This window comes from Nicotiana tabacum, chromosome 11, assembly GCF_000715075.1.
Source record: "Nicotiana tabacum cultivar K326 chromosome 11, ASM71507v2, whole genome shotgun sequence".
NCBI lineage: Eukaryota > Viridiplantae > Streptophyta > Magnoliopsida > Solanales > Solanaceae > Nicotiana > Nicotiana tabacum.
Window position 1 is genome coordinate 147,799,238 of NC_134090.1, and position 13,449 is coordinate 147,812,686.

Consider the following 13,449-nt stretch of genomic DNA (forward strand, 5'->3'; position numbering starts at 1 on the left):
TCAACAGTTATCTCATTGAATAAATGGCCTATTTCGGTAACTGACAGGAACATTGTTTAATTAGATACAAGTGGTTGATTTAATGCACATAAATGGATTTTTTTAAAAAGAAAATTTAATTAGATTTCTAAGTTCTTACATTACAGTAGAAAGCCACTTTAAATTTGAAGGAATTTTTTAATAAGATGATACCATTTTTACAAGCCATGAATGTGTAGAAACCATTAATTAGCACTATTGGATTAAGGATGGCCCGGGTCCAATTTTACCTCACATACGTTGGACTTGGGCCCAATAAATGGCAAACAGATCTCCCTTATTGCTTCATTTTCAGAATTAACAAATCATATACGGATCTTCACTAATAACCCGCAAGCATGTAAATAAATTAGGTAAATTTTTTTCCTTATTTTATTTTAGAGACGGACGGAAATAGAAAAATATAGTTACTATAGGATGATTCTTTTAAAATAAAAATGGAGGTGTGCCTCACCATAGTAAATCACAAATTGCGGGGCCCTTAGTAAATATTTACTATAAAAATTGCTTAGACTTCGGAATGGACCGTTTAGCAACCTTTCATGGCCCTGCCCAAAGTAAGTGATACGCTAGTCGCTTTAGGCGCGCCTTTAATAATTTAATTTTCTTAAAACTCGGGTGCACATTTATGTGACCCAAATCAAAATCTCAACAGAGTCGAAATATGTCGATAACCACGGGTACATTGATGTGACGTGGTTCGAGATATATTTTCACGATGTTGTAATTCTCTATAAAATAATAATAACAATAAAGCGGTTAAAAGTTGAAATTGCACTATAATTTTTGAACATGTATTAAAATCAGATATTTTAGCTATTACAACAGTTTAAGCGACCGTGCTAGAACCACGGGATTCGGGGGTGCCTAACACCTTCCCTCGGGTCAACAAAATGCCTTACTTAGAATTTCTGGTTCGCAGACTTCATTTGGAAAGTCGAATATTTTCCTCGATACGGGATTAAATTGGTGACTTGGGACACCTTAATTCTCCCAAGTGGCGACTCTGAAATAAACAAACAAATCCCGTTTCGATTGTCCTTTAATTGGAAAAAACTCCTTCACCCCTCGCGGGGGCGGAAAAAGGAGGTGTGATAGCTCTGGCGACTCTGCTGGGGAATACTAAACCGGAACCACCGGTTCAGGGTTAGAAATTCGAGCTTGATAAATTGTTGTATTTTAGCTTTATTATTTGATATTCTCATATGATCTGTGCTTAATGTGCAAAATGATGCTTTTTACTGCTTTGATATTATTTGAGCTGTACATATAAACTGTGCTGAAACCTTCTCTTCTTACCTCCGGGGATGTGCTTACTGGTTAAGACTCCCTATTCTGTTAGTGTCCTACCCTAAATAAAAGAGGCTCGGAAAGTTTCTAAGCCGGCTGGCCTTTTGGTTCCCGGAAAGGAGCTCCTTCCTCAACTCGAGTTGTCCGCTCGGGTGCACTGTCTAGAACAAAGACCCAGGTTTTGAACATAGAATAACGTGACTTCATGCCGGATCCCTAGTAGGAACGCTTATTTGCATCATGTTGCATTTGACTTAGGGGACTCAACACAGGGGTTGGGTTCGTCTAGGACTAGCAACCTGAAATGGAAAAAGACCATCCTGCTGCATCCTGTGTGTTGTGCGCATTTATTTGCTTCAGATCTGCATGCTGACCGGCTTCTGAAATCAAGAATTTTTGAAAAATTTTGTGAAAAAAGAAGAAGAGAAAAATAGCAGTGTAGGGAGATAACTACTTTTTAGAAAAATAAAACCAATGTCCGAGTAGTATCAAAACCCTGCCGAAATTTTGGAAAAAAATGAAAATATTTGTTTAGTTTAATGTGTTTGAAAAAAAAAAGTCTTGTTTACAAGTTTGGTTTATGTTGGGCGAACTACGCCGGTTTGATTCTCATAAGATGTGAGATACGTAGGCAACCCTCGTCGGGTCCAACCTCCCATTTTTGTAAAAAATTAATAAATAATAAAAATGTCGAAAGTTTTATTTTTCTGTCATAGAGTCGGGTGATGCCGTTTATATCAAAAATAGCCAAATGTTCCCAAAAGGAACTCCGGAAGGCTGCCTTTGTATAAACGGCCACTTCTTATTATTTATTTTTGGTTAAATCACACAACCTTAAAATCTTCGTCCCTGAAGTGCTGAGAGGTCGTGTTCAGAAATTCTTTTTAGGAAAAATGATCATATGTTTTTTTTTGTCAAATAAATTTCGTTTGTTTAAATCTTATTAATAAATGTGTAGAATGAGCACGACTCAAAATGAACCCTTTTCAATCATGAATAAAATTCCTCTCCAATTGCGGCTATGGTGGAATGATTTAGGCAAAGAAGGGCATGATGAAATCAAGAAACATCTGAAAGGTCTCACAAGTTTGTTGGATATCAGGCCTCGAAGAGATATTATAAGGGCACTAGTCCCTCACTAGGACCCCGCGCACAATGTCTTCCACTTCTCGGACTTTGTACTTACCCCAACTTTAGAGGAAATAGCAGGGTACATCGGCAGTGCTGAGGTTCCATTGAGGCATAAATACCTGGTTGCTCCAAGAGCCGTAGCGGTACACCGGTTTTTGGACTCATTAAAGATAGTCAGAACAATCCATAACCCTGACTTGGCAAAAGGTTTTTGCACTATGAGTTTCATATACCAAAGATATGGTCACATAGGAGGATTCGACAAGCCAGAAAACAAGTTGTGCAGCAAAAGTAACCGTCGAAAGTGGGATGAACATAGACGGGTTGCTTTCATGATAACCTTCTTAGGGCTCTTAGTGTTCCCAAGAAAAGACGGGAATATCGACATAAAGATAGCTGGGGTCGTCAATACTTTGCTCACGCAAAAAGATAGCATGTTGGCGCCCATGATTATATCTGATATGTTCCGAGCTCTCACGGCCTGCAAAGCTGGAGGAAACTTTTTTGAAGGTTGTAACTTGTTGTTGCAAATGTGGATGACCGAACACCTATGTCGCCGAGCCCAGTTCCTGAGCTATGGATCTTCTGAAAAGACCTGCATAGAGGAGTTCTACACTAGAATTAATGAGGCCCACCTACCTGAAGGAGTCTCGGCATGGACCTTATATTTCCGGACCCTCAACGCCAGTCAAATACAGTGGACACTGGGATGGTTACCGATCGACGAAGTCATATACATGCCAGCAGCTAGGCCCTATTTTCTCTTGATGTGACTTAAGAGCATTCAACCTTATGCGCCATATCGGGTTTTGAGGCAACTTGGGAGGTGTCAGATAGTACCGAAAGATGAGGATCTAAGCACCCAGGTGATTGAGATCAGTCCCGATGGCCAGTTTCCTGAAGCAAGGGTCCGCCAGATTTGGAGCCAATGTCAATACTTAGAGGCAAATACTTGTGTACTGAATCAGGAAAGAGGGGAAGTTTCACCCGGATATCAGGCTTGGTACAAAGGGGAAATGTCGTCTGGAAGGCCGGCTAAAAGACCTCACCTTCAAGAATTTGCCAGGTCCTCACAAGAGCATTGGGACTGGTTGGCCAAAGAGCAGAAATATCTTGCCGAAATAGGCAAACTGAAACAACAGATTCAGGATTTGAAATTTGAAAGCAAAGTGCAGTTTGCTGCTAACAAAGGAGAAAAGAACAGATTAGCTAGAGAAGGCGAGATCCTCAAAGCTCAGATCCGGAAGATGAAAATGGATGCCGACAATCAACTGAGAAGCCGGGCTGACCAAAGGTTGATAGCAGGGTTAAGGTATCAGGTCGCTGAAGGCCAGAAAGACTTGGAAAGATCCAAGGCTAGCATAGCAAGATTACGGGTCAGGTGGGCAAGAGTTACAGTAGCACGAAGAAAGCACCTATGACAAATGAAAAGGGATTACTAAATGAGTGTTACAACATTGAGAGAAGTAAATTCCACTCTTAGTGATCGGGTCCTTAAATAAGCCCGGGATGCTAGAACAGATAGGGAACGCTGCTATGAGTCAATGGCCCGAATGGAAGAACAAATGGAGAGGTTCCATGATCAACTCATTGACAATACTCAAATATTGGGACTAAAGAATCAACGAATAGAATAGTTGTGCATAGAGAGAGATATAATCAGGGGTAGGATCAATAAGATTGGGCGCTACATCACCACGAAGTGCCTAACATGTGAAGAGATGCCCCGTGATAACCTTTTTGCCTCAGTCATGGGTTATGTCCACCGGATCATGGAGGAACTAAAAAACTTGCAAAGAGGCCTGACACCAAAGCCCGTGGAAAGGCCGAACGACGCCTCGCGGGCACCAAAATTCAAGGCTTTAATATATCCCTAGTTCCATCTTGCACTTGTTTGTTTTTCAGAGTCTGTTGTCTACCCTTATGTTCTCTTCAAACATTCTTAAAAAGTATGGAGTCTGTATTTTCGTTTGTTTTTCTTTCAAATGATGGCTTGTAATAGCATGTTTGAGTAATAATAGGTAAAATTGGGTCTTTATTTTACTTATGGCACGAACTACGCTTGGTCTGATTCGTGCGGGGTCACGATACGTAGGCAATCTCTATAGGATTCGACCGTAATTAAAATATATATATATGTCAAAGCAAAAATAAGTCGGATGATGCATGCGGTCAGAGCAACAACATGTTAGAAATGGTTAACTGCCTAAGAACATTGCATCCCCCAACGTGCAATTACCATATCTATTAAGACTCTAACACTGACAAGTTTGTTATTTTTCCAATCAATATCAGTTAGTTGTTAGAGCGTATTGGCACCATACCATTATCAAACAAGATCGAAAGGTCCTATACCAGAAAGCATGACTGGATTAGACAACAGTGTTGAGTCGGAAAAAACGGCAAATCAGATGCTGAAGGAAGCCATGGAAAAAATGGAAAAGATAAGGCTAGAAATGAATGTAATGCAGATAGCCTTGGCTAGAGCCCAAAAGGGGCAGGAACTACCTGTTACTCCTACTTTCCAACCAGGACACACGTCAGAATACCCCTCTCCCGGTCCTTCAACGAGTTTCCCAAGCCATCACTACTATCAGGGAAGAAAGGCTTATGATCCCCAAGCTCCACCACCCAGTCAAAACCCTCCTCCACCAAATGTTCCCGTCTTTGTGGCACCTCCCCCAGCCCCATTGCACAGATCATCCAGTGAGCCACTGTTTCAGGCTCACGACACACAATATTACCCCCATGAACTCACATTCAAATCACCCGAGCCACATACCTATAATCCCCACTTAGAGGTCCCGGCGGAGATTGAAAAGCCGGCTAAGAGCCCAGAGCAAGACGAGGTGATGCGGAAATTTAAAAGCCTGGAGCAGTCCTTCAGGAACATACACGGGTTAGGCAACTAGGTTAGCGTGGCCTACAAGGATCTATGCCCTTTCCCTGACGTTCAATTTCCAGCAGGGTTTAAGATGCCCAAGTTCAATTTGTACGAAGGGCATGGCGATCCTATGGCACATCTGCGGGGGTTTTGTAGCAAAATGAGGGGAGTAGGGGGAAAAGATGAGCTACTGATAGCTTACTTTGGCCAGAGTGTGAGTGGGTCGGCGTTGGAGTGGTACACAAGACAAGATCCGAGCAGGTGGTACACCTGGGATGACTTGGCACAAGCTTTCGCAGGACATTTCCAATACAACCTCGAGATAGTCCCAGACCGTCTCACATTACTAAAGCTTGAGAAGAAATTCGGGGAGAGCTTTAGGGAATTCGGGTTCCAATGGAGAGAACAGGCAGCCAGAGTTGATCCTCCAATGAGAGAAGGAGAAATGGTAGATTACTTTCTACAAACTCTAGAGCTGACTTACTTCGGTCACTTGGTGACGTCAGTTGGCAAATCCTTCAATGAAGTGGTGAAAATGGGAAGTATGATAGAAGAGGGACTTAAGTCCAATAAGATCTTGAGTTACTCGGCAATTAAGGCAACAACTCAGGCCATTCAGAGCGGCACGGGAGGTGCGCTCGAAAAGAAAAGGAGAGAGGAGGTCACAACAATAGAGGCGGGCAATTGGTCCAGATCTAAAGGCCCTTCCCCTCATTACCAACCCAGACCCCATCATCTAAACTACCCACACAATCCATACAACCCTCCACAACCCTACTACCCACCACAAGAACAACATTTTTCCGTACATCACGCCCAAACTTACACCCAGCCTCCGGCTCGTCCGCAATGGCGTGTACCGGCTCCCCAACATACATATCTACCTCCACAAAACACATATCCACCACCGAGGGCCTACAGGAATCCTTCAGGGCCAAACTTCCGCGAAAATCAGGCTTTCAGGAACGAAAGGATGCAGAAGCCAAGAACATTCACTCCGTTGGGAGAGACCTATACTACTCTGTTTCACAAGTTGAAGCAGATAGGCCTACTAAGTCCTGTTGAAACCAAATTGCCAAATCCCCTTCCCAGAAATCTGGACCATTCAGTGAGCTGCGAATATTGTTCAGGTGCTCCCGGGCATGATACTGAGAAATGTTGGAAGTTGAAGACTGCCATACAAGATCTTATTGACACAAATAGGATCAAGGTTCAGGCACCAGGAGCACCTAACATTAATGAAAACCCATTACCGGTGCACCATGAAGCCCATATGATCGAACTAGTGCACGAAGGAGGGAAACCAAAAACACCCTCACAAACGATAATGATGATTCGTGTCAGTACTAATGAAGAGTCGACCAGTGGAAAGGTAATGGTACAGTTGGGAAAGGTATATGACAAGCCCTTTGTGATATCAAGGAAAGAATCGTCTATTACTGCGAAGAGGCCAGAGTCAGTCAGAGAAGTGTTGCAGGGAGTAGCAAACAAACCAAGGTTGGTAGTAAAAGGGGTCCATGTGGGACCAGTTGTTATCAAGCCGGTCATACAGTTGCCGATAACAAGTGAAAAGGTTGTGCTGTGGAGCTACAGTCAAGTGACAGTGACGCATAAGGGGAAGGAGATTGTGGAAGACGTATGCGAGGCACATGGGTTAACTCGATCGGGAAGGTGTTTTGCTCCCGCAGAGTTGAGAAGGGTCAATCCTGAAACAATAAAGAAACATGTAACAGAGGAAGAAGCAGAGGAATTTTTGAAGAAGATGAAGGCATAGGATTACTCAATTATAGAGCAATTGAGAAAGACCCCAGCCCAGATTTCGTTGCTATCCTTGTTAATCCATTCAAACAATCACTGTCAGGCCTTAATGAAGATTTTGAACGAGGCCTATGTCCCGGACAAACTCTCAGTGAACCATTTGGAGAAAGTAGCGCACAAGATCTTTGAAGTAAACCGAGTGAAATTCTCTGACGATGAGTTACCGGTAGAGGGTACTGAACACAACAGAGCACTCTATCTGACGGTAAAATGCGAAGAATCGGTGGTCACTCGAGCATTAATTGATAACGGGTCAAGTGCCAATATCTGTCCTTTAGCCACTCTCAACAAGCTAAAGGTTGCTGATGACAGGATCCACCAGAATAGTGTCTGCGTCCGAGGTTTTGATGGGGGCGGCATTAACACAGTAGGTGATATCGTACTGGAACTAACCATTGGCCCAGTCGAGTTCACCATGGAATTTCAGGTAATAGATGTGGCAGTGTCGTACAATCTTTTGTTAGGGTGACCATGGATCCATGCAGCTAAGGCAGTGCCTTCTACACTGCATCAAGTGGTCAAATTTGAATGGGATAGACAAGAGATTGTGATACACGGGGATGACGGCACACACGCCGTCAGTGATGCTATTGTGCCCTTCATAGAAACCGACGATGATAAGGGCCCATGGGTTTATCAGATTTTTGATGCAGTCTCGGCAGACAAAATTCCTGAGGGCGAGGGCCTTCCACTTCCCAGAATCACAGCTGCAACCTTCATGATAGCATCAGAAATGTTGAATAATGGGTTTGTACCAGGGAAAGGTCTGGGGGTTGATCTGCAGGGAATGATCCAGCCAGTTTCTTTGCCCAAGAACCTGGAAACTTTTGGGTTAGGATTCAAGCCTACTGCAATGGATGTGAAGCGAGCCCACAAATTGAAGAAAAGAGTTTGGGTCCTTCCTAAACTAGTCCCACACCTGTCCAGGTCATTTGTCAAAGCGGGGTGCAGAAACTTGCCAGTCCCGGAAGTTCTTGGACCTCTGATGGGGCCAAACGGAGATTTGAATGAAAGCTTTGACAGATTGTTTGTCGACGTCAACATGATAGAAGTTGGAGAGGGTTCCTGTAAGGCAGACATACAGTTTGTGGGTCCTAAGGTTAAGGTCAATAATTGGATAGCTACTCCTCTTCCTACTAGGAGGGAGTCTTGGTAGTGGGCTCTGATTTTTCTTTTTTATTGTTTTGGATTATTCCAGAGTTGTAATCCAGTTCTATTTTGTATTTGACAAAGTGTGAAACTCTGTTATCCCATATTTTTATGAAGTAAAATTTTCTTTCCTTATTTTGTGTCATTTTAATTTTGTTTTCCTTTTCTTGTCTTTCTGAACAGTTCTCGTTATACTGATTCTAATGACATGGCATGTACGATGGATATTCAACCCAGTCTAAATAATCAATCTGATTCCGAATTAATTGTGCAAGAGGCCGATTGTGATGATGAGTCGGAATACGATGAGGATGAGGCTTTTGAGGAGATAAACCGAGAGTTAAGCCAGTTTGAGGAGAAATCCAAGTCCAACTTGAATGACACAGAAGCAATCAATTTAGGGGATGCCAGTGATATAAGAGAAACTAAAATAAGCATCCACATTGCACCAAATATCAGGGAGGAATTGATCAAAACACTTATTGAGTTTAAAGATGTTTTTGCATGGTCGTATGATGACATGCCGGGGTTAAGCACAGATTTAGTGGTTCATAAATTGCCCACTGACCCGGCATGCCCTCCCGTCAAGCAAAAATTAAGGAAGTTCAAAACGGATATGAGTGTGAAGATTAAAGAAGAAGTAACCAAGCAGCTGCAAGCAAAGGTTATTCGTGTCACTCGATATCCTGATTGGTTGGCTAATGTGGTGCTGGTACCAAAGAAAGATGGAAAGATCAGGGTGTGTGTCGACTACCGCAATCTGAATAGGGAAAGCCCTAAAGACAACTTTCCTTTACCCAACATCCATATCTTAATCGATAATTGTGTCGGACGTGAGATCGGATCTTTTGTGGATTGCTATGCTGGGTATCATCAGATACTGATGGATGAGGAAGATGCGGAAAAGACAGCCTTCATTACGCCGTGGGGAACTTATTGCTACCGGGTAATGCCATTTGGTTTGAAGAATGTTGGGGCAACGTACATGAGAGCAATGACCACTGTGTTTCATGACATGATCCACAAAGAAATTGAAGTGTACGTAGACGACGTAATCATAAAGTCCAAGCATCAGGAAGACCACGTAGCAGACCTAAGGAAGTTCTTTCAAAGACTTCGAAGGTATGATATTAAGCTCAACCCGGCTAAATGTGCATTTGGTGTTCCATCTGGGAAGCTTTTGGGATTCATCGTCAGTCAGCGAGGTATTGAACTGGATCCGTCAAAGATCAAATCTATCCAAGAGTTGCCACCGCCGAAGAACAAGACAGAAGTAATGAGTCTATTGGGAAGGTTAAATTACATCAGCAGATTTATTGCTCAACTCACAGCAACTTGTGAACCCATTTTTCGGCTGTTGAAGAAGGATGCTGCAATAGGATGGACGGCGGAATGCCAGGAGGTATTCGACCAGATCAAAGAATATTTATCAAATCCACCTGTACTGGTTCCCCCTAAGCCGGGAAGACCATTAATTCTTTATCTAACGGTCTTGGAGAATTCTTTTGGTTGTGTGTTGGGGCAACACGACATTACAGGAAGGAAAGAGCAAGCCATCTATTATCTCAGCAAAAAGTTTACAGTATATGAGATTAAGTACACTCAACTCGAGAAGACATGTTGCGCCCTAACCTGGGTGGCCCAGAAGTTGAAACATTATTTATCCTCATATACTACTTATCTCATTTCCCGTTTGGATCCGTTAAAGTATATTTTCCAAAAACCTATGCCTACAGGAAGGTTAGCAAAATGGAAAATATTACTCACGGAGTTTGACATCGTCTGCGTGACGAGGACAGCCATGAAGGCCCAAGCATTAGTAGATCACTTGGCTGAGAATCCTATTAATGAAGAATACGAGCCGTTGAGGACGTATTTTCCTGACGAGGAAGTAATGCATATAGATGAGTTGGAGTTACCTGAGGAACCCGGTTGGAAACTTTTCTTATGGAGCCGCAAATGCGAAGGGAGTTGGAATAGGAGCAGTGCTTATTTCTGAAACAAGACGTTATTATCCTGCTACAGCTCAACTGCGTTTCTATTGTACCAACAACATGGCTGAGTATGAAGCATGCATTTTGGGTTTGCGATTAGCTACAAACATGGATGTCCAGGACGTCTTGGTCTTGGGGGACTCGGACCTCCTGGTGCATCAAATTCAGGGTGAATGGGAAACACGGGATTTGAAGCTCATACCATATCGACAATGTTTTCACGATCTGAGCAAGCGATTTCGATTAGTGGAGTTCATACACATCCCGAGAGTTCACAATGAGGTTGCCGATGCTTTAGCCACTTTAGCATCGATGTTGCACCATCCAGACAAGATCCATGTTGACCCGTTGTATATTCAGGTTCGTGATCAGCATGCCTACTACAACATAATAGAAGAAGAAATGGATGGCGAGCCATGGTTTTATGATGTCAAGGAATACCTCAGGATGGGGATATACCCGGAGCAGGCAACCGGAGATCAAAAGAGAGCCATTCGACGACTGACAAATGGATTTTTCCTCAGTGAAGGAATGTTGTACAAAAGAAACCCAGATCTGGGATTGCTGAGATGTATTGATGCGGGTCAAGCCACGATAGTGATGATAGAGGTACATGCTGGAGTCTATGGGCCCCATATGAGCGGATATGTGTTGGCAAAGAAGATTCTGCGAGCGGGATATTATTGGCTCACTATGGAGCATGATTGTATCAGTTTCGTATGAAAATGTCATCAGTGTCAAATACACGGCGATCTGATTCATTCTCCACCAACGGAATTGCACACAATGTCAGCACCATGGCCATTTGTGGTATGGGGGATGGATGTCATTGGGCCTATTGAGCCGGCAGCTTCGAACGGTCACAGGTTCATTTTGGTGGCCATCGATTATTTTACTAAGTGGGTTAAACCCAAAACTTTCAAGTCGGTAACCAAGAAGGCAGTGGTGGATTTTGTCCATTCCCATATCATTTGTAGATTTGGGATCCCGAAAGTGATAATCACGGACCATGGTGCTAATCTTAACAGCAATTTGATGAGAGAAGTATGTGAACAGTTTAAGATTATACACCGAAACTCCACACCATATCGTCCCAAGGCGAATGGAGCTGTTGAAGCAGCCAACAAGAACATCAAGAAGATACTGAGGAAGATGGTAGAAGGATCCAGGCAATGGCATGAAAAATTACCATTTGCATTGTTGGGTTATCGCACTACCGTCCGGACATCAGTAGGTGCAACCCCTTATTTGTTGGTATACGGAACTGAAGTAGTAATACCGGCGGAAGTTGAAATTCCATCCCTTCGGATTGTTGCCGAGGCTGAGATTGATGATGATGAGTGGGTCAAAACACGTTTGGAGCAGTTGAACTTGATTGATGAAAAGAGATTGGCAGCTGTGTGTCATGGCCAGTTATATCAAAGGAGAATGGCAAGAGCCTACAACAAGAGGGTGCGCCCCAGAAAATTTGAAGTGGGGCAACAAGTGTTGAAACGAATCCTGCCACACCAAGTAGAAGCAAAGGGCAAGTTCGCCCCGAATTGGCAAGGACCATTCATTGTAACCAGAGTATTGTCCAATGGCGCTTTATGTTTAACAGATATCGAAGGGAAATGCGTCGACATGGCTATCAATTCCGACGCAGTTAAGAGATATTATGTATGATCTCTTTTGATTGTAATTGCCATTTGTTTGTGTTTGGCATTTATCGGAGAATGAAATGACGGAGGCAATTCTTTCTTCTATCGAAACACTTAAGCATTTGCTTACCCTTTTGAGCCTTATTTATTCTTTCATATCCCTCTTTTGGAGTCAGTAATTAAAAATAAAGATAAAAAGAGAGAAAAACAATAATAAAGACAAAATAAAAATCACAAGAAAAACAAAGGAATTGCGAACTACGTTTGACCTGATTCCTCAAAAAAGGATACGTAGGCGCCTCACGGCTCGGTCATAATGTAACCAAAAAATAAAAATCCCCAAGTAAGAAGAACTGGGGCAGAAGTTGTGAAAAGAAAGTTTGATTCCAAGAGTTGTACTGTTTCACCCTTCCAAATTATTTTGAACTTTTGATACCCCTTTCCCTTTTAGCCATACACAAAAAACCATATTGATGTCCAAAAAAGACCTCCCGATCAGTATCCGAGAAGTGCCAATTTCATGCACGTGGAAGTCAGGAACAACACTCTAATCCCCAGCAGAGAAGAGGATCATAAACTGGAAATGAATTGATAGCTGAAAGAATCCCCAACAAAGAGCGTCATATCGACAAACTCTCCAATCCCCAACTGAAAAATAAAATAAAATGAGAGAGTCTTGTTGGTGAAAACCTTCACAGGCACCATGAGGCAACGAGAGTTGAGAGAAATGAGAGAGTCTTATTAGTGAAAACCCCTCGAAGGTCACTATGAGGTGACAAGGCGAGGTTGGCGGAAAAGGTCCACCTTTGGCAAAAGTTGGGTAATTATTTATCACCAGCGAGATAAGGCCATCCGAAAGATTGATTGATACAAATAGACTGGGTTGATCAATCCGTAATGCACGACATGATCATTGGGATTGGTTATATCATTCAGATAAATTCTTTTCTTTTCTTTTTCCCCAGCATTTGTTCAGAAAGACTTCTTTTCTATCTTTAAAATTATCACTCTTTCATTTCTTAGTTTAAAAGATTTTATTTCCCCAGTAGTTTATTTTTGAAAAGGATTTTCAGAGTTTACTACCAATTGCCAAAATGATGAAAGGCGAAATGTGAAAAGGACAAGCCAAAGATAGGGCGACAAAACGAAAGGAAGTTTGTCGCAAGATCAAATGTTGAATGGGTTTATATCCTAAGAGGCCCAAATTTCCAAGGGAAGTTATGGATCAAATTCCAAGATAATCCTCAGTAGATTTGCGAGATACAGGGACAACTCCGACAGATTCTCGATCAAGCTCCACAATGGTCGGACGACACGGAGCGGGGAAGGAAGAGAAACGACAACCATAGCGAGAATATCAGCCCCAACAATCAATATTCTCCCCAACAAGTTTTATAGCAATGCAAGGAAAAGAAAAGGGAAAAACCATCCTCAGCAGAAGTGGCACGACCACTTGCCCACATTTTAAACTAATGAATTTTTCTTTGATTTGAAACAGGGAAAA